Consider the following 23,434-nt stretch of genomic DNA (forward strand, 5'->3'; position numbering starts at 1 on the left):
CCCACAAATGTGAGGTAAGAACAAAGCTTCACCAGACAGACAAATATTATGTTGCCTAAGCCGCTAGGACAGAAAACTTGTATAAGTGTGACTTAACCTTGCATGTCCTCTGCAATGATTGAGGAAGTCATCAGATCTCTGTAGGTCCCTCAGATTTATACAGTTCCACGAAACACTGCATTTTAGTCCATAAATAATGGTCCTAAATGTGCAGTCAGATTTTGTGATAAAGGACTTTATAGTTTTTAGGAATCTTATAATTTTTGTAGCATTTCCTGTGACGGGCACTGTAGATCGTCTTGACACTCCCATCATCATATCATGCCAAACTTCTTCCAACCCCTGAAGAAGCTGTCCAGGCCTTTAATATTGATAGTCCATCCTTAGGTTACCCAAATTCAATCTTAAGGGGGTTGTCCTGGATTTTCATCTTGATGTATCAGATCAGCAGAGATGTGACACCTGAGACCACCACACATGAACTATTTGCAGGTTCTGTTAAACAATATACAGAGCCAAAACATAAATTCTCCATACATTGTGCAGTGGCTGGTTTTGGGTAATTTTGCTCAACTCTCATTTATTTCAATAGGAGCTGAGCTGCAGTACAAGAAAGGCCACTACACAGTGAATGGAGCTGTGGTCTCCTCTAGCTTTCAGGACCTGCAAACAGCTGATCTGTAGGACTGCTGGGCAATGGACTGCCACTCACCTGATATTCTAAGAATAGTTCATAAATAATCTAAGTTCTAGACCTCCCTTTTAAGGATTGTTCCACCAACCTTGTAGGGTTGAACAGATTTGGTTACAACAGTACCTTGAAGCAAGAAGAGAATGGGGCCCCTGCGGTCATTGCTTTTAAGTTTACAGTACATTATCCCAGAGCTAAAAAGTGAAGCGTTGATTCCGTAAGAAATTTAGGAGACCTTCTAGATGTTGATGGTCAAGACCAACCATGGACCACGCGTGGTTGTGGGGACAAGCAGAAATTTGTTGCGATCAGAGTGATCTCTTCTTCAGGTATCTCTCAATTTTAGGATTGTCACTATAAATTATTGTTTGCTTCAATCATGACGCGTGGTCCAAGGTTCTTCATGTCCATCAACATCTAGAAGGCCTTAGCGTCTCAGTATCTCTGCCGACATCATGATCTCCACTTTTTTGCTCAATGTAATATCCGTAGAGGAGCGTGATTTTGTGAGATGCTTGTTTCTCACAACTTGGTATGTTCTCCGCATTATGACAATACATCCCTCGCCCTAAACGACCCTGCGTACTTTTCTATTTTTAACACTAAGTGACCACCACATGAAAAATGAATGAATGTTGTATTACTGGTCCTCCTATTATCCTACGTCTTCGATTGCCGTCTATCTATCTATCTATCTATCTATCTATCTATCTATCTATCTATCTATCTATCTATCTATCTATCTATCTATCTCTGAGGTTTGCTGCCTCCGTTACCATATGATATAGTTTGGTTGTTATCCTAACGTTGAGAACATCGACTCCAACATGCAGAGATTCTGGTTGAGCTCATAATGGGTCCCCGATGAGAATAAAATGTTTTACAGATTACACTGAAGCTTCTAGACATTTTCGCTGCGCACTTGGAAATGAAATGTCGGATTTGTAAGGCTGTAATTCTCGGCATCAACCCTTTCTCTGTGTGATTACGCTGCTTAATGTACTATGGTTAGACTTTCAAGAAAAAATAATTCTAGATCATCCCCTTTCGTCCTTCCCTTTATCTTCTGTGTTTTATCTATCCATGTAGAAATTGCTACCAGTCTGCAATGTACTATAGAATCTCAGATGATCCCCTCATGGCATTTTTGTGACCTTTCCACCCAGTTTTGGCAATATTAACCCTAACTGCCTCAACAAAAGTAATTTCTCTCCATCCCTATTTTTCCTAAAATAAGTGGCACCCCCAGATAATCTTTTACATCTTTGTGGATTGAGCTCAACTGCTCCTCCCACCCGTCTACCATGTTGTGCTCTCTTCATCAGAGTGCAAAAAATTTAAAAAATTGAATACGACAACAAAAAATGTACACCATGATAGGGTCAATCAGCGACTCTTTCCCAGAGGCCCAGAGGAGAAGGTCCCCAAATAAACTTTTTCTGTTCTTTCGGGACCAAAAAAGGTAATAGCAAATACAGGGGATAGACTACCTCCACTCGCCACAGAGAGAACCCAAAAGTGTGCTTAGCTTCCACCTCAGCCCATGAACTGGGCGAGCTAAAGGGTGTAGAGACTGACGTCCACCCAAACACACACTCCCTAGATGGTCAGGTGAGAAATCCAAAAGGGCACCATTGTATTCCTAGTATTTCTTCTGAAAAACACAAATACCAAGTGAGCCAACTTGTGGCAAAAAAATAAAGGAAACAAAATCAGGATGAGCACAGTCCAGATGTCTGGTCGATTTTCTAAAAATTCTCTACCCGACCACAGAAAACGGAATATGCTTAAGTTAATGAACGTGAAACTCTGCGCTAGACTCCAACCTCACCCTCGTTGAGTTATCCAACCAAGGGATTGCCAATTTTGGGGCATTTCTGGTGGTCAGGCTTCTAGACAAACAAACAGGTCTAATGATTCGATCCTTGTTGATCTTGTTCACCTACAGGATGACTATATAAGCCACCATCAGAAGCTTTCAGTGTGTACTCAGTGCATCCATCCTATACCAGCAGCCCCAGCTGAGGCACGGATAAGTACTATACTAAACTTTTATTAGAATGCTTGTTCAGCTGCCATTTATCTAGCCCAGTTCTTCCATACGCATGAGGCTCTCACCTCTATGAGAGAGCCACCGCCAGATATCTCATGTGACGGTTCATCTCTAGAGAACAAAAGGATTGGCAGTCCAAAATCGGACATGTTGAATCTCTCTCTTCCTTATCCCTCATACACATTAGACTGTCAGCCAGACCGTCAATATAGTTAAACGTTAATCTAATGAACATGGGTGGCTTTTGTACAAAGATCTAAAAACTTCCTTGAAGCAAATTTCTAAACCTTTGACAGGAACGTGCTGTAAAGTGGTGTCTTTATTCATCATTGGATTTGGAAATGATGGCTGCTTAGAAATTTCTTTAGGAATCGTCCTCTTTGAAGTGCATATGGGTTTTTGACATGGTCTACTTGATTGGGGTGGTTATCTTTGATGGTATCTCTTTTGTGGCACCTGGTAGGATCCTGTAACACCTTCTGGAACAACAGGTGATATAAAGAGGCATATATTGATGATAACAAGCCACATTACTTACCATATGGGACAATTTACATGAAAGGACTTTATTTCTTTTCAGGATGGTTTAGCAACAGGAAATTGAATCCCAGTCTTTTTGATGATCTATAAGAAATAGATACCAAAAGAAGGAGTAAACCACTCTAGACATGAGGGAAGATATAGGAGAACTTTTACTAAGTCAGGTTGAAATGCTCAGAGTAACAGTAGGCTTGTCATTGAATCACGAGGTAGAGGCTTTCAGGAGAGAGAGGAAGCACAAGAGAAGCACGAGTAGGTGGTAACGGGAGAAGGTGACAAGGTAGACATAGAGGTCAGTGGAGTTTGTGTGTAGGGTGGCATCTGGAAATTAGAGGATTTGTGTCGGTGGAAAATGGTTTGTTGTAGAGCTTTGTTTTAGAGACAAGACAGATGACAGTAGTGTATCATAGGAACGTCTCGTCAAACTCAATTTGACAGGTGGACCCGCCCCTATCAAAGTGTATCAAAGTGTGTAACCCCTCCCCTCCATGTCTGCCAGCTGTCCCTCCTTGTCTGGTTTTCCCTTTTGATACAGTTTGATATTGTTATCACAGTATTTTGATACAGTGATTATTATCCCAGTATTTGTTTTTATATTAGATTTTCATTTTATATGTAGCTGCTGTGAGATTGCTTCAGTAAGATGTATTTTTCTAATGCGCAGCATATGGTCATCTCATTTACACAGAGTAGTTTTCTACTCCTTAGTTAACTACAACCAGATGTAGTTCTACAAGAATATATAAAATGGTTAGGCACTCAATCCAGCAAAAGAGACAACCATACATGACAGCCGACAAATGAAAACAGGTGTGCAAACACAGAGAGCGGCTTAAAATATTTATTGTCACATACCACAACTGAAGGAAATTATAAGGCAGCTTTAACTAATTGCTAGCATACAGAAAGGTCAATACACAACTGTGACCGAAGCAGCAAAACAGATGTGGGAGCACACAGAGAGCGGCTTAAAATATTAGTTAAAGCTGTCTTATAATGTGTTTTTATAATGTGTTTTTTCCTGTAGTTGTGGTATGTGACAATAAATATTTTAAGCCGCTCTCTGTTTTGTACACCTGTTTTCATTTGTCGGCTGTCATGTATGGTTGTCTCTTTTGCTGGATTGATTGCCTAACCATTTGATATATTCTTGTACAACTACATCTGGTTGTAGTTAACTAAGGAGTAGACAACTACTCTGTGTAAATGAGATGACCATATGCTGTGCATTAGAAAAATACATCTTACAGAAGCAATCTCACAGCAGCTACATATAAAATGAAAATCTAATATAAAAACAAATACTGGGATAATAATCACTGTATCAAAATACTGTGATAACAATATCAAACTGTATCAAAAGGGAAAACCAGACAAGGAGGGACAGCTGGCAGACATGGAGGGGAGGGGTTACACACTTTGATACACTTTGATAGGGGCGGGTCCACCTGTCAAATTGAGTTTGACGAGATGTTCCTATGATACACTACTGACGACAACCTTAACTCTATTATACGTTACAATCAAACGATTTTTCAATTTTTCTTTTAGTATTTTTGTATCTTTAGGATGCCCAAACACATTTCGAAGAATATCAATCAAATCTACCAGTCATCAACAATGTGCTGGAGTTTCCTCATTTTTCCACGACAGCAAATGTCAGTGGAACTAAGGATTTCTTCCTGTAGAGCAAAAGACTGGGGCATGTTGGCTTTTATCAGTCCTGATGCTTTTGCTCTGAAGGGAGATAAGCTGCCACTATGCTGTAGGTGACTCGTAGTGTGGTGATGACCCCCAAAAAAATTAGATGGCTATCGGCTGAACTTTTGGCTGACAACCATCTCTCTCATACACAGGTCACCTTGTTTGGCTCCTCTGTACTCTGTGAGAAAGTCAACGAAAGACATATTTGTTGACGGTTTATCTTCAGGAAACAAAGCGATCCGCAATCTGAAATCGGACATGCCCAAGTTACATCTTTCGTAACTATATACATTAGAAAGTCAACCAAATTCATTGATATTGGTGGATGTGGTGGACATTCGGCTCAGTTGACAAATTTGGTTGTTGGCCAAATGGTCATTTACTTGACAGCTATGTCCTCCAACTTCCCCATACACCGGAATTCACAACTTGGTGGAACACTCTTGTGTTTTTCAAGATAGAGCCCCTGAAAGCAAAGGATGGACCATTGGAAATCTAGCAGGTAGGATCCTTCTCTCCCCTGAGATCACCTGTCAGAGGAGAGTTGGGAAGCTCCCATATAGATGAAACTGTCAGCCGAACCTGTCATGGGTTATTTTTTTTAGCAATGTATTGATTAAAAACAGAGGCACTCTCACCTTCCAGCGTTCCTATAGATTCGGTGCAGGATGCTCCGGAGGTTTGTGCCAGCTCCGGAAATGATGTTCCAGCACCGCTGCTACCTGTATTTGGCAGGACTGGTCAGGTAACTACCAGAGCATGACTTTGGAGATGCATCCGATGACACACTCTTCTAGTCACCTGACCGCTGCAGCCAATCACAGGTATGGCCACTGTGGAGAATATACTGACGATAAAGATCCTAATGGATTTTCAGATAGGACATAGTTGGATCTTTTCTCTTATGGCCACTGTGGGGAATCTACTTTAGTCACTACGTGGTTGGACCTTTTTCCTGTATGGCTACCATGGAGATTTACTGAAGAGGATGTCTCTTCTGAGTTTTCAGATAACAAATGGTTAGACCTTTTCCCATATGGACATTAATCTGGGGAATCTACTGATGATTAAGGCCCTTCTGGCTTTTGGATACCACATGGTTGGATCATTTCCCGTATGGCCACTCTGTAGAATCTTCTGAAGTTGAAGATCCTTCTGGCTTTTCAGATACCAGATAATTGGATCTTTTCCCATATGTCCACTGTGGGGAATCTATTGAAGTTGAAGACCGTTCTAGCTTTTCAGATACCACATAGTTGGATCTTTTCTCATATGACCACTGTAAGGAATCTACTGAAGATGAAGTCTCTTACGGATTTTTGGATACTACATGGTTTTGACCTATTCCCATATGACCATTTTGGGGAATCTGCCGATACTGAAGGCCACTGCAGGAAATCTACTGAAATTGTAGACACTTCTGGCTTTTCAGGTACCACATGAATTGGATGTTTTAGCATATGACCTGTCTGGGGTATCTACTGAAGATGAAATGTTGGCAATCCATTGCATATTTACAACAGAGAGGGCTACACAGCAAAGATCAAAGTAAGTCCTCTATGTTGGTGCCAAGTTTTGGCACCTTAGACAGAAGGAACTGATATTTGTTTCATTTCCCCTATCCAGTTTTGCAACTTTTATTTACCGCCAGGATAGTTTCCATAGAGAGGGCAAACTCACCAACCAGATGCTTGACTTATGAATTTTACCCATAGTCATGACCCCTTCCACTCCAAACCCATTTCCAGCCCCTTACTATGTGCCCTGTTCCTTGGACATTGAGATTTAATTTGATGATGGAATATCCAGTGCCACATACAAAAAAAACTTCCAGAAGTGCTGTTTTTGAGGGGAGATTTCGGGAGGCTTAATCAAAGTCCAGGAGCTTTACCAAGTCTAGGAGGCCTCTCCTTTTATCAGACATTCTGTAAATGTCGGAAAGTATGGGACAGGGAAGTCCTGGACAGGTCTTTGCAAACTGAGAAGCGAACCTTATAGAATAACCCTCTTTCTCCAAAACCCCTGGGTGGCCACTTGTCTGCCTTGATGGTCCTTTTGATCAAAAAAGAAGAAAGGTGGAGATCAGGGTGGAGCAGTACACAGCTCAGGATTCCAAGTGACATTTTGGAGAAGGTCAAGGAGATACATACCTAAAAAAGATTGGATTGTGGAGTCTTTCCTGGAGTTGCCTTCTCATTGCAAGCTTTATGGTTGGTTTTCTCACCTCCAGATATGTGATATCCGCATCTGATGTCATCAGTGTTGTAGTCACCGTCCTCCACTGGGATGTACAGCGGTCAGGTCCATTAGAGGCCAGCCTGCAGCTTCCCGGCACTCACAACATCTCTACCGTATATTCTTCCAGGAATAAGGTTTATGAGACACCATATATAGAAAAACATTGTACACGGCATCTAATTATCGGATTTTCTATTGATCTGGTAATTCTGGTCCACCGCATGATCAAAACAAGTCTTAAAGCAGCATTGGTGTCATGATATTCATCTATCTATCTATCTATCTATCTATCTATCTATCTATCTATCTATCTATCTATTATCTATCTACTATCTATCTATTATCTATCTATTATCCATTTATCTTTTTGTCTATCTATCTATTATCTATCTATTTATCAATCAAACTATTTATCATCAATCTGTATCTATTATCTATCTATCTATCTAGAAAAAAGAAAGCACAGCAACACTATGTATAAATTTAGGCCATGTGAAAACACAGACAAACATTAAAAAATATAATCTAGATTTTACTACTCAAAAAAAATTGTTCACTTTTTTTTTTTAAATTTACGGAAATTAATCAAAATGAAGGTTCTTAGCGCAAAAATTGGCCAATTCATGTATGCCCATCAACCCCGGCAAGGTGACCTCCCTCTAATGGGTTCCTGCTCTACTGTGCATTAACCTGGTTGACCTGCAGGTGGCCGTAATCAGCTCTACTTGCCCATAAATTGTAGGTTAAACCCAGGAGTAGACATGAGTGTCCAAAATTGTAGGTTGATAGCCCAAGAGAGGTATATACAGTAGAGCGGGGACCCATCAGAGGGAGGTCACCTTGCTGTGGTGTGCTGTCTATCTATCTATTATCTATCTATCTATCTATCTATCATCTATCTATCTATCTATCTATCTATTATCTATCTATCATCTATATATCTATCTATTATCTATCTATCTTCTATATTATCTATCTATTATCTATCTATCTATCTATCTATCTATCTATCTATCATCTATCTATCTATTATCTATCTATCTATCTATCTATCTATCATCTATATATCTATCTATTATCTATCTATTATCTATCTATCATCTATCTATCTATCTATCTATCTATCTATCTATCTTTCTATCTATCTATTATCTATCTATCTATCTATCTATCTATCTATCTATCATCTATATATCTATCTATTATCTATCTATCTTCTATATTATCTATCTATCTATTATCTATCTATCTATCTATCTATCTATCTATCTATCTATCTATCTATCATCTATCTATTATCTATCTATCTATCTATCAATCATCTATATATCTATCTATTATCTATCTATTATCTATCTATCTATCTATCTATTATCTATCTATCTATCATCTATATATCTATCTATTATCTATCTATTATCTATCTATCTATTATCTATCTATCTATCTATCTATTATCTATCTATTATCTATCTATCTGTTATCTATCTATCTGTCTATCTATCTATTATATATCTATTATCTATCTATCTGTTATCTATCTATTATCTATCTGTCTATCTATCTATTATCTATCTATCTATCTATATATCTATCTATCTATCTGTATCTATCTATTATCTATTATCTATCTATTATCTACCTATTATCTATCTATCATCTATCTATCTTCTATATTATCTATCTATCTATTATCTATCTATCTATCTATCTATCTATCTATCTATCTATAAATCTATCTATCTATCTATCTATCTATCTACCTATGTGAAAGAAATAGTTATATTTCATCAAGGATTGCAGAGTAAATAAAAACGAAAAAAAAAACAACCAGAAATACAGAATGGTTATCATCTGTCTTCATGGTGCTTGTTCCGCAATACTGACCTTCGGGAAGTGAGAGTTTTATTGTAGCCAAAGGGAACAAAATTTCCTTTTGTGTGAATTGTCCAAACTTCTATTTCTGTCAAGGACAAATAGTTTACGATAGTATCTAGAGTGTGGTCATGAGGCCTCTCCATCTAATGATGTTTGTTTTTGCCAATCTATTGTCTTTATTATATGATTTCTGATGCTGTTATGTAACTTATTGTGCAGTCTTTTATGTAACTGAAAAACTCTACAAGAATGTGGGACGTCACCATATTATATGGGAAGCTCTTAAGGACGACCTGGTGTGATTGTCTTTATCTCCAAGTTGAAATCACTGGTATACCTGGAGGCGATCTACCGGATGGACCCAGAATAGTCTCCACCTCTATCTATCTAGGAAAATAAAAAACGAGCACCAGTGATATATCAGGAAGAGAGAAAATAAAGGGGCCAATCTATTATCTATCTATTATCTATCTATATTCTATTATCTATTATCTATTATATATACATCTATTATCTATCTATTAATTATCTATTATCTATCTGTTATCTATTATCTATCTATCTATCTATCTATCTATCTATCTATTATTTATCTATCTATTATCTGTCTATTATCTATCTATTATATGTATATTATCAACTATCTATCTATTATCTATCCATCTGTCTATTATCTGTCTATTATCTATCTATCTATCTATCTATCTATCTATCTATCTATCTATCTATCTATCTATCTATATATCTATCTACAGTGGCTTGTGAAAGAGGTGTTGCAGCCTCTGTGGCCTTTCAGAAAAGGTAAAGTGCATATAGTGACAGACGTGACGTCCTGTCACTAAGCATGGGACTTATGAATGTAATTGCTTTCCTCACAAATTTTTAGCAGGTTCATAGCAAAACGAGTGAATACATATGCACGTGCCCAATTTTTAGTTATTTGATCCAATAAATTGAATTTATGCCTATGTTTTGCTCATTTCACTGAGACAATTTAGTTTTGATACATCACGCGCAAATCTGATTACAAAAATATTTAAACACAGGTTGTAATATAACAAAATAGGTAAAAAGCCAAAGGGGGTGAATACTTTTGCGAGCCACTATATATACTCCTGAACGTTCACTGACAGCTCCGCTGTAACAAAACAAACTACTGCTACTAGCTGCCACCGCCAATCATTTATATTGGCTGATTTGACATGGGGACAATAATTCAGCAAAAATTGTACTTGTCTGTCAGCTTCACATCGATAGCTAACATATGCTAGCAATTAGTTAAAGCTGTCTTATAATGTGTTTTTTCCTGTAGTTGTGGTATGTGACAATAAATATGTTAAGCCGCTCCCTGTGTGGTCCCACATCTGTTTTGCTGCTTCGGTCACAGTTGTGTATTGACCTTTCTGTATGCTGTGCATTAGAAAAATACATCTTACAGAAGCAATCTCACAGCAGCTACATATAAAATGAAAATCTAATATAAAAACAAATACTGGGATAATAATCATTGTATCAAAATACTGTGATAACAATATCAAACTGTATCAAAAGGGGAAAACCAGACAAGGAGGGACAGCTGGCAGACATGGAAGGGAGGGGGTTACAAAAGTACGGGCGGTACTGGATTGCGATCGTCCTCAGGACTTAAAAGCATTACAAAGGTTTTTGGGTTTCGACAACTACTACTGTAAGTTCATCAAAAACTTTTCGGTAGTTGCCAAACTTCTGACGAATATGACAAGGAAAGGTACGGACTTTTACAAATTGTCCATTTGATACCGTGAAAAAATGTTTTGCCGCTGCTTTTCTTATTCTTACACCACAGCCTGACGTCAACCACTCATTTATTTTAGAAGTTGACGCATCTAACGTGGGGGGTGGTGACTATATTGCCGCAGGGTGCATCTTGTTAAAGAAATGGTTACAGTTTGTTTTTCCTGAAAACACGAGAACAATATTTTTAATCTTTTGTTCTATATATGGTTATCATCTGTGTCTACGTACACATTCCTTTGCTTGATTTCCTCACTCATTTCCCAGAAATTATCAAGAACAAGTTGTCTACTCCAGTTTTATATGGAGTTATCTTGACATATCGGAGATCAGCCAGATTCCTTAAATGTAATCCATCTAGTTAAAGGGACCTTGTCAGGAGGATTGTTCTGAGTAACCTACAGAGAGTCAGGTCGGCGATCCAACAGCTGCTACTGTGTAGGCACCAGCGATATCTTGGAGAAGGAACTTTTTTTTGTCTAACAAGATGGCGCGAGAAAAAAACTATGACATTGGTACTAGGGAACTTTTAGCAATTAAGTGGGCTTTGGAAGAATGGTGACATTTTTCTGGAGGGGGCAGTACATCCGATGATACGGTAGTAATTAAGGATCATACAAATCTTTTATGTTTAGAATCTGCTAAGCATCTGACACCTAGAAAGGCAAGATGGTCGTTGTTCTTCACCATATTCAATTTTTTTGTGATGTATAGGCTGGGGAATAAGAACATTGAGACTGATGCCTCATCTCGTTGTTTTCCTGGTGGTGGAGATAATTGTGAACCGGTTCCTATACTACAGAAAGGGGTGGTTAATGCATCTATGTGTTCTGATCTTGAGAAGGAGGTGGTTGAGGCTCAGAGTGACGCCCCTGCCTGCTGCCTGTCCATTAGGTAAACTGTTCTTACTTGTGACTCTCCATTTTAAAGTTTTAAGTGAACATCATGATTTGGTCTTGGCTGGACATCCTGGTAGTAAAGCCACCACAGATCTCCTTACTCGGCGCTTTTGGTGGTCTGGGGTACACAAGGATATTCAGGAGTATGTAGCCACCTGCAGTGTTTGTGCGTGTTCTTAGACCCCTCATACTTATCCATCTGGGTCTCTCCAACCATTGGCGATTCCCAGTAGACCTAGGACTCATTTATCGGTGGATTTCATCACTGATCTACCTGTATCTGCAGATAATACAGTTATTTTGGTGGTGGTGGACAGATTCAGCAGGATTGTCTCATTTTATTGCGCTACCCACTTTACCCAACGCCAAGACCTTGGCACAAATTTTTATCAAATAAATTTTCTGACCAGGGGGGTGAATGTTATTTTCAAGTTTTGGAAAGTGTTTTACGCTCGTTTGTAGATCCATCTGTAGTTTTCTTCAACATTTCATCTATAATCGAATGGGCAAATTGAACGTGTTAACCATAATCTTGAGACTTATCTTGTTTTGTGTCTGAGAAGCAGGAGGATTGGGTTACTTACTTACCGCTAGCTGAATTCACGGTGAATAACCGTTCCCATAAGTCTACTGGTAAGTCCCTGTTCTTCGGAGCATATGGGTTTCATCTTCAGTTCTGCTCTTGTAATAGGAATCGTTCTTCAGGAACAGTTTTTATCATCTATTGCATCTGCGTGGCAAGGGGTTCTAAATAAATTGAAGAGGATGAGGTCTAAATATAAGTGTGTGCCTGATTGGAGACGTTTGGTGGGTCCAGACCTATGTGGTGGTTGTTTGGTGTGGTTGTCCTCGAAGAACATTAAAGGGCCACTGTCACCCCCTGCAGCCATTATAAACTAAAAGAGCCACCTTGTGCAGCAGTAATGCTGCATTCCAACAAGGTGGCTCTTTTAGTTTTGTGTTCAGGTATTATTAAAATAAAGCGTTTTGAAACTCTGCAGAAATACCTGTCTTTGTCCACGGAGGCGGGTCTGAAGCCTCCTCTGTGAAGTGCCCAACAGCCGTCACTCACATCTTCTGGGGCGATGGTCGCCGCCCCCTGCACGCTGTTTTCTTTTCAAATCCAACGCCGGCGCTGTGTAAATATTTGTGGGGCAGGCGCAGTAAGCTCTGGCTGTCTGACGTCACAGCCAGGCTTGCAGACTGCGCCTGTGCTGGCAGTGCGGCCACCCACCTCGGGAATCCCTGCCCCGCAATGTGTTATGCATTATGCACAGTGCGGGGCTAGGATTCCTGGGAATGTGCACTGCATGTCTCAGACTCTCACCCACGTCCCCGCCTTCCAGCCTCTGGCTATTCAGCTGAGCTCATCCTGCCAGCTCCTCCTTCTGCTCATAGCAATCGCCGGGAAAGAAACAACCTACGAAACTTGCCTGCTAGCTGGCTGGAAGGCGGGGGGCGGGGGACGTGGGTGAGAGTTGGATTTGAAAAGAAAACAGTGCGCAGGGGGCGGCGACCATCGCCCCAGAAGATGTGAGTGACGGCTGTTGGGCACTTCACAGAGGAGGCTTCAGACCCGCCTCCGTGGACAAAGACAGGTATTTCTGCAGAGTTTCAAAACGCTTTATTTTAATAATACCTGAACACAAAACTAAAAGAGCCACCTTGTTAGAATGCAGCATTACTGCTGCACAAGGTGACTCTTTTAGTTTATAACGGCTGCAGGGGGGTGACATGGCCCTTTAAGTTGAAGCATGGGCTGACACTGACAGCTTGGGTCCCATGCAAGAAAATGTGTCTGGGCCCCTCCTTTTATGGCAACCAAGCTACAGATATATATATATATATATATATATATATATATATATATATTTTTTTTTTTTACAGTCTCCTCTCATTATACAGTGTATATTGCCATCCCTTATTACATAGTTCCCTCTTGTTATGTACAGCACCGTCCCTTACATATCGGATTCTCCTAATTTTTTTTATTTATACCTCTCTGTTCTTTATTACATGTTGTCGCTCTTGTTAGATATTAACTGAAATAACTGCTGATGGAGCCTGGGAAAGCTTCTTTTGTGATGGATGTGGCTGACGGACTGGTCTTCTGGTCAGATGCTGCTCCATCAGCTGTCATTTTACATTTTACAAGAGATGATTCTATGTAATAAAGAGAGGGCGCTGTGAATAACAAAAATAATGAGAATACTCAATGTAAGGGACGGTGCTGTAGATGACAAGAGATGATACTGTGTAATAAGAAACGGCACTCCACATAACAGGATGCTATATAGTAAAGGACGGCGCTCCACATAACAGGTCGCTATATAATAAAGGATGGCACCATACATAACAGGATGCTATATAATAAAGGACGGCGCTCCACATAACAGGACGCTATATAATAAAGAACGGCACCATACATAACAGGACGCTATATAATAAAGGACGGCGCTCCACATAACAGGACACTATATAATAAAGGACGGCACTATACATAAATAGAGAGGATGTTACGTAATAAGAGAGGATCTGCAAGAAAGAATGGCAGAGGATCCCCAAATCCAGGTGTGAAAAACTTGTTGCATCATTCCCAAGAAGACTCATTGCTGAACTATTATTATTATTTATTTATTTATATAGCACCATTGATTCCATGGTGTTGTACATGAGAAGGGGTTACATCAAAATAGAAATATCACTTACAGTAAACAAACTAACAATGACAGACTGGTACAGAGGGAAGAGGACCCTGCCCTTGTGGGCTTACATTCTACAGGATTATGGGGAAGGAGACAGTAGGTCGAAGGTTGCAGTAGCTCCGATGGTGTTGAGGTGGCCGTGTGGTCATTACAGGCTGTAAGCTTCCTTGAAGAGGTGGGTTTTCAGGTTTCTTTTGAAGGATCCAAAAGTAGTGGATAACCGGACGTGTTGGGGCACTGAATTCCAGAGGATGTGTGATATTCGGGAGAAGTCTTGGAGGCGATTGAGTGAGGAGCGAATAAGCGTAGAGGAGAGGAGGAGGTCTTGGGAGGACCGGATATTACGTGAGGGAAGATATTGAGAGATTAGTGTGGAAATATACGGAGGAGACAGGTTGTGGATGGCTTTGAAGGTCAGTGTTAGTAATTTAAAAAGGATACGCTGGGAAATTGGGAGCCAGTGAAGGGATTTGCAAAGAGGTGAAGAAGGAGTGTAGCGAGGAGAGAAATTAATTAGTCGGGCTGCAGAGTTAAGGATGGACTGGAGGGGCGCGAGAGCGTTAGAAGGTAGGCCACAGAGGAGTATGTTGCAGTAGTCGAGGCGGGAGATGATTAGGGCATGCACTAGCATTTTGGTAGAGTGTGGGTTGAGGAAAGGACGGATTCTGGAAATATTTTTAAGCTGGAGGCGACAGGAGGTGGCGAGAGCTTGGATGTGCGGTTTGAAGGACAGGGCAGAGTCAAGGGTTACTACGAGGCAGCGGATTTTGATGACAGGGCAAAGTGGGATTTCATTTATTTTGATAGATAGATCAGGTAGGGAAGATATGCGTGATGGAGGAAAGATAATGAGTTCAGATTTGTCCACATTGAACTTGAGGAAGCGAGAGGAGATGAAGGAGGATATGGCTGATAGACACTCTGGGATTCTGGAGAGCAGAGAGGTGACATCTGGGCCAGAGAGGTAGATCTGAGTGTCATCGGCATATAGATGGTACTGGAAGCCATAGGACCTTATGAGTTGTCCCAGGCTGAGTGTAGAGATTGAGAAGAGTAAGGGTCCTAGGACAGAGCCTTGGGGGACTACAACAGAGAGGGCGTGAGATGAAGAGGTAGTATGGGAGTAGGAAACGCTAAATGTGCGGTTGGCAAGATATGAGGAGATCCAAGATAGGGCAAGGTCTTTGACCCGAAAGGAAGAGAGGATCTGTAGTAGGAGGCAGTGGTCAACTGTGTCGAAGGCAGAGGACAGGTCTAGGAGGAGGAGTATAGAGAATTGTCTGTTAGCTTTGGCTGTAAGTAAGTCGTTAGTTATTTTGGTCAGGGCAGTCCCAGTGGAATGGTGGGGATGGAAGCCAGATTGTAGGTTGTCGAAGAGAGAGTTAGATGCAAAGTGAGAGGAAAGTTCAGCATGGACGTGCTGCTCAAGGAGTTTGGAAGCAAATGGGAGCAAAGATATGGGGCGATAGCTGGACATACCACTTGGGTCAAGGGATGGCTTTTTGAGGATAGGAGTGATTGTGGCATGTTTGAAGGCAGAGGGGAAGGTACCAGAAGTTAGTGAAAGGTTGAAGAGATGGGTTAGGGATGGGATTAGTGTGGTGGTGAGGTTGGGGAGGAGGTGGGATGGGATGGGGTCAAGTGCACAAGTGGTGAGGTGTGATTTGGAGAGAAGATGAGGAAGCTCCCCTTCAGAGATTTTGGAGAGTGAAGTTATGGGGTTTGGGCATTGGTCTCTCTTACAAAGGGGTTGTGGTGGTTGGACAACAAAGACTTGCCTTGTTTGGTCTATCTTATTTTTGAAGTGCGTGGCAAAGTCCTCGGCAACGATTAGAGAACTTGGAGGGGGCAGTGGTGGGCGGAGGAGGGAGTTAAAAGTGTTGAACAACTGTTTGGGATTGTGGGATAAGGAAGATACGAGGGTTGTGAACTAGCTCAAAAAGTGCTTCTACTCAATACTGGGCAAAGGGTCTGAATACTTATGACAGTGTGATATTTCAGCTTTTCTTTTTTAATAAATTAGCAAAAATTTCTACATTTCTGATTTTTTTCAGTCAAGATGGGGTGCAGAGTGTACATTAATGAGAAAAAAATGAAGTTTTTTGAATTTACCAAATGGCTGAAATGAAACAAAGAGTGAAAAATGTAAAGGGGTCTGAATACTTTCCATACACGTTGTATATACACACACACACTTTTACAAACAGATAATAGTAAGTCTGTAGACATTTTATTACTTACACATGTCGTCCCTCTGGCAGGTGCAAACTTCCATCTTCAGCAGCTCCATCCTGGTGATCTTCAGTCCATCCATCATCACTTACTGGCCAGATCTCAGCTGTCACCACAGTCCTTCTGCATCTTCACTACCTCTGATAGCAGCAGAGAACAGCCTCCATGCAGTCAGTGAATCTGACACTTCTCCTTCCTCCTGAGAAGTTCTGGCAGGTGCCTGACCCATGTGAGCATAGGCCATCACATCACCCTCCCCCCTGTAGCCACTTAACAGCCCCTGTAGTGAGGGGGCTTTATTGAGGAATGACTGCACTGGCCACTCAGGCAGCATTCACACTGCAGCTCCTGCTTCTGAATGGGCCAGTGCAGCGGTTTTCCAATAAAGCCCCCTCAGTACAGCGGGTGGAGGTAGTTACTGGGGGGATTGGTGTGATAGTCAATGTTCACATCTGGAAGGCAGTTCAATTGTTACCTCAGAACTGCTCAGAAGGAAGGAGACTTGTCAGCTGTACTGACTGCTCGGAGGATGTTCCCAGCAGCAGTCAGAGGCTGTGAGGAGGCCGGATTGGCTCAGATCAGCCATACATGCCAGGCCTGTCATCCTGCCGGTGCCAGAACGGGGCAGAAAACCTGGGGACATGTCAAGGGATCCCGGGCTCCTGCATCATAGAGGGAGTGGCATCATCAAGTAGTAGGAGAGGAAGGGGCCCCTCCTGACATATTCTGAAGAGTGTATGCCCCTCTCTCAATGCTAAAGACCCCTTCTTCTCCTCTTAGTGTAAGCCAGCTCTATCAGAGAACAAGACAGTTCAGCAGCTGATCGGGACTCTCTCCTTCGGTATCCCTATGCAGCTGCACCGGCGGTATGTCCGCCCCTGAGTTGAAGGTTTCTTCTTGGATACTGAGACCCAGGTTCATTGGTCCTTGTAAGATTATGGCCGTCGTCAATCCTGTTACATTCCGCCTTGCTTTGCCACTTGCTTTTCGGATTCATAATGTGTTTCACCTGTCTCTACTCAAAAATGCTCAAAAAATACATTGCGTCCTCTCAACCATCATCACCATCTTCAACCCCGATCATTGTTGATGTGAATTTGATATTTCAGATAGCTAAGATTGTTGATTGTCTCTTGGTTCGTCGGCCTCTTCGATATCTGGTACACTGGAAGGGTTACAGTCCTGAAGATAGAATGTGAGTACCATCATCTGACGTCCATGCAGTCAGGTTGATCCAGTCTGTTCATTGATAGACCCGGCCCTGAGGCTCTGGAGGTCCCTCTTAGAAGGTGGGTTACTGTGGCAGAGAGGGACCAGAAGACTGGGTGTCTGATTTCTTGTACTCCTGCACTGACTAGAAGCACTTTCTCATCATATTGAACAGTGCATGTTTCTGCTAGCAGTGCAGGGGTTAATTTATTCAGTTAAGAGCTCCTGGAGCTTTCCTGCTTTGGTGGTATCAACTGTTCAGTTCTGGCAATTCCCCTTTGTGTTATATACTTGCCTCCAGCAAGATCGACCAAACAAGGCAAGTCTTCATTGTTCAACCACCACAACCCCTTGGTATACCAGACCAATGCGCAAACCCCATAACCTCCCTATCCAACATCACTGAAGGGGTGCTTAATTGTCTCCTTTCCAAATCGCACCTCACCAGCTGTGCGCTCGATCTCATCCCATCCCACCTCCTCCCCAACCTCACCACCACTCTTATCCCATCCCTAACCCACCTCTTCAACCTATCACTAACTTCTGGTACCTTCCCTTCTGCTTTCAAACATGCTACAATCACGCCTATCCTTAAAAATCCAACCCTCGACCCAACCGCTATGTCCAGCTATCGCCCAATATCGCTGCTCCCATTCGCTTCCAAACTCCTGGAGCAGCACGTCCACGCTGAACTTTCCACCCACCTCTCATCTAACTTGCTCTTTGACAATCTACAATCTGGTTTCCACCCCCATTACTCTACTGAGACAGCCCTGATCAAAATTACTAACAACCTACTTACAGCCAAAGCTAATGGACAATACTCTATACTCCTCCTTCTAGACCTGTCCTCTGCTTTTGACACAGTTGACCACTGCCTCCTACTACAGATCCTCTCATTTGACATCAAAGACCTCGCCCTATCCTGGATCTCCTCGTACCTTTCCAACTGCACATTCAGCATCTCCCATTCCCACACTACCTTCTCATCCCACCCTCTCTTTGTTGGAGTCCCCCAAGGCTCTGGTCTAGGACCCTTACTCTTCTCAATCTATACACTTGGCCTGGGACAACTCATAAATTCCCATGTATTGCAGTACCACTTTTATGCTGATGACACTCAGATCTACCTCTCTGGCCCAGACGTCACCTCTCTGCTCTCCAGAAACCCAGAGTGTCTATCAGCCATATCCCCCTTGTTCTCCTCTCGCTTCCTCAAACTCAATGTGGACAAATCTGAACTCATCATCTTTCCTCCATCTCACTGATCTTCCTTACCTGACCTATCTATCGCAATTAACGACATCACGCTTTCTTCCGTGCCGGAAGTTTGCTGCCTGAGAGTAATTCAGTACTTTGGTACTGAGGACTAAGAACCTAGTGTTCGAAACGCGTTCAGTTATGACTGCCGTGTGATTTTTTTCTCCGTTTTTTTGTCAGCCTTTGCTATTTAAATTATGGAATAAAGATACAATATTTTTATATTTATGTCCTGGAGCTGGAAATCTTGCTTTGTTTGGTGCTTCATCCACGTCACAGCAGAGACGTCTTTCCCTGCTCGGATGCTACAACCACAACTTTTGGACTTTCATGGGTGAGCTGAATACTTCTGTTTTTTTCAATTCTTGACTTTGCCCTGTCCTTTAAACCGCACATTCACGTTCTTTCCACCTTTTGTCGCCTCCAGCTCAAAAATATCTCCAGAGTCCGTCCCTTCCTCAATCCTCAATCTACTAAAATGCTTGTGCATGCCCCTCATCATCTCCCGCCTCGACTACTGCAACATCCTTTTCTGTCGCCTGCCTGCTAACACCTTTGCACCTCTCCAGTCCATCCTTAACTCTGCTGCCCAACTGATTCATCTCTCTCCTCACTACTCCTCCACTTCTCCCCTCTGCAAATCTCTTCACTGGCTCCCATTCCCTCAGCGTATCCAGTTCAAATTACTAATATTGACCTACAAAGCCATCCATAACCTGTCTCCTCCATCTATCTCTGAACTAATGTCCCGATATCTTCCCTCACGTAATCTCCGGTCCTCCCAGACCTCCTTCTCTCCTCCACACTTACTCCCTCCTCACCCAACCACTTCCAAGACTTCTCCCGAATATCCCCCATCCTCTGGAATTCTTTGCCCCAACAAGTCCATCTATCAACCACATTCGGATCTTTCAGATGGAACCTGAAAACCCACCTCTTCAGGAAAGCTTACAGCCTGCACTGACCTTGCTGCCTCCTCACCACTACCGGAGCTACCGCCTCACCAACACCAGAGCTGCTGCAACCTCCCAACCTACTGTCTCCTTCCCCACCATCTTGTGGAATGTAAGCCCGCAAGGGCAGGGTCCTCGCCCCTTTATTTCAGTCTGTGATTGTTAGTTTGTTTACTGTAAGTAATATCTGTAATTTGTATGTAACCCCTTCTCATTTACAGCACCATGGAATCAATGGTGCTATATAAATAAATAATATTAATAATCAGGGATTGCCAGTATTAGTTTCATACTGCCTAGTTCTGGAGTTGGAGGCGTTGGTTGTTTTTGAGGAGGCATTTGGAGTGTTGTTCAGAAGACTGCTCCTTCGTGATTTGTCTGTGTGCATATTCTCATCATCTCGAATTTGGTTTTTCCTTCCTTTACTTCCCAGTGTTCCACTCTGTTATTTGTGAGTGCATATTTGTATGAATGATATTTTTATTTATTACTGTACGTCTTCGCTTGAAAGCTCGGTTTGTGTATTCCTATCATATACACTACAGCTTCTTTCTTCTGTGGGTGGGGACAGATAAGGGCAGATTTTGGAGGTCAGCATTGCATGTGGCCCCGGAGTCTTCACCATCAGAAGTAAACCTGGGAGCAGGGACAGCTAGGTCCTCCCTAGCTTTAAGAATAGGGAAACCCCTACCCCCTGGTTATCCTACAACAGAGTTGTGGCTTTATCTATCTATCTATCTATCTATCTATCTATCTATTTATCTATCTATCTATCTATCTATCTATCTATCTATCTATCTATCATCTAAATGTATTTCCGTCCTTCGTTCTGTTCATTGATCTGGTAACATGCTCAGGAAAAGATTGGAAAATGTTTCTAGTCATTTCCATAGACAATAATCCTCATTGATTTTCTGCTTATTGGCTCAGTGGCATAATTCCAAACATGTCTTCCAGGGTGAAATAATGTTTTAAGCACAGAATGTTCCATCTGGTTCTCTGTTGTATTCACAATAGATGAGCAAAAATTAGGAAAATAGACCTTTTATCACAATCTTGGTAGCTATGTGATCTGGTAAATGAGGCTTCCCTCCCGGTGTCTCTTAGCCGGCTCCAGACTTATGTGTTGCTATTCCACATAAGATGACGCTGAGGGCCTGACATGAAATCGATGTATGTAATGTGTATGATTAGCAATATTACTGCATCCATTATTCTATGGATTTACTGGTTCATGTCTTCTATATTCTTCTATGAACTTTTAACCAATTTACTCAGCAGTGATAATGCAGATTTTTGCTTCTATAGTCACTCCGCACTCTGGAAAATACTGAGATAATAATAAATAATTCATCTCAGTTATAGCCAGGAGTCACTTTGATAAAAATCTATTTACCTATATACCTACTATACAGCTCTGGCACAAATTAAGAGACCACTGCAAAATGTTCAGTTTGTCTGATTTTTCTCTTTATAGGTATATTTTTCAGTGAAATGTAAATTGTTCTTTTATTCTATAAACTACTGACAACATGTCTCCGAATTTCCAAGCAATACAGTTTGTTTTTATTTTCTGAAAATGAGAAATGGTCAAAATACAAAAAAATGCATTATTATTATTAGGTCAAATTTAAACAGAAATATAGAAAATTTATCTATTAGTATTCTATTTATCTTTCCCTCTGTCTTTCTTTATGTATATATCTATCTACCTATTTATTCTAGCTAGCTAGCTATCTCATATCTATTTATTATCTATCTATCATCAATCTATTATCTATTTATCTATTATCTATCTATCTATCTATCTATCTATCTATCTATCTATCTATCTATCTATCTATCATCTATCTATTATCTATCATCTATCAATCTATTTTGTATCTATTTTCTATCTATCTATTATGAATCTATTATTTATACATATATTCTATCTATTATCATCCGTGTATCTATTATCTAACTACTATCTATTTTATTTTTCTTTCTTTTTCTTTCTTTCTTTCTTTTTATCTTTTTCTTTCTTCCTTCCTTCCTTCCTTCCTTCCTTCCTTCCTTTCTTTCTTTCTTTCTTTCTTTCTTTCTTTCTTTCTTTCTTTCTTTCTTTCTTTCTTTCTTTCTTTCTTTCTTTCTTTCTTCCTTCCTTCTTCCATAGCCCAGAATAGAAATAGTTAACTCCCAGAGCGCCTTTTCCCTTTTAGAAAGTGAGGCTGTGACCTCCTAATGCTCCATATGTCCCTGTCTGTCCGGCATGTTTATTGACGAGTTTTGCCGTTATGGATCTTTCCCTTTTTACTGCTCCAATAAAACAGGGCGGAGGTCTGTGCCTGTCTCTATAGTGGCTGCATGACGGTATATTCATTAATCCTGAGTCGGTATATCATGATAATCAGGGCTGACCAGGGGCGTAACTGGAAACCCCCTAGGCCTCCACCTACCATGTGCCATATATAATACCGCTGTCTTCGTCTTTCTTCTCAGAGGACCCTTGTGGGCCCTCATGCTCCCGGGTGTGACTTTTACCTCTGCACCCCCTATAGCTACGCCTATGGATCGGACACGACATAACAATGTGCTCTACTGATTGCTTGAGGTTCCACTTCTGGCAACACCAGAATACACACCAGTGAATAAACAGTCGTCGTCAGACAGTCTTTTTCCTGTCTTATTTCAGCTGCATTTGCATTCAGACAGATAGTTTCTCTCTTGAGAAAATGAGTCCCAAGGAGATGTCCTGATCACCGAGGATTCCCCTCTTTTCACCCCTGCTAACAGTCAGTTTTGCTGGGGTAAGTCGTGCCCAAGTATTTCCTTTGCCATGGTTTCCCCAGGAAAAATCAAGTGTTTGGTCGGGATTCCCTAGGTGATCGGTTGATCTCTTCGGGCAGCATTTTAAAAGGATCCTATCACCAGGTTTTACCAACATAAACTAAAGCCATCACCTTTAACTGGTCTATTACCACAGATCATAAAAGCTACCAACTCTAACTGAATATCGCAAAAAATACCTTCCAAAGTCTTCTACGCCATATTCTAGTCAGCACAGTCCGAGCCAATGGATGTCGGAGGTCTGGGGTCTTCACCTCGTCTATCGTCAGAATCGCCGTCCTCCTGCTTTGTCTGATGTAGATGATGTGTCCTATTAATCCACAGATCTCTGTAAATCTTGTGCTTGCTGCTCTGCTTGTTTACATCCTAACGCAACAGGGACAGGGCGTGTCACTAGTTTAGCGGGTTGTAAACTGCTCAAAAAATAAAGTTAGTTCTCATGCTTCGCACTGACGAGGGCCAACAGCCCG

At 41.3% G+C, this 23,434-nt stretch overlaps 1 protein-coding gene across 4 annotated transcripts in view; it reads left to right on the forward strand.

The window, feature by feature from the left end:
• Positions 1-23,434, forward strand: part of BICD1 (BICD cargo adaptor 1) — a 201,855-nt gene that overhangs the window by 21,004 nt on the left and 157,417 nt on the right. The gene's annotated exons all lie outside the window — the stretch shown is intronic.

The sequence above is a fragment of the Ranitomeya imitator genome, chromosome 4 (assembly GCF_032444005.1).
Source record: "Ranitomeya imitator isolate aRanImi1 chromosome 4, aRanImi1.pri, whole genome shotgun sequence".
NCBI classification, from domain to species: Eukaryota; Metazoa; Chordata; class Amphibia; order Anura; family Dendrobatidae; genus Ranitomeya; species Ranitomeya imitator.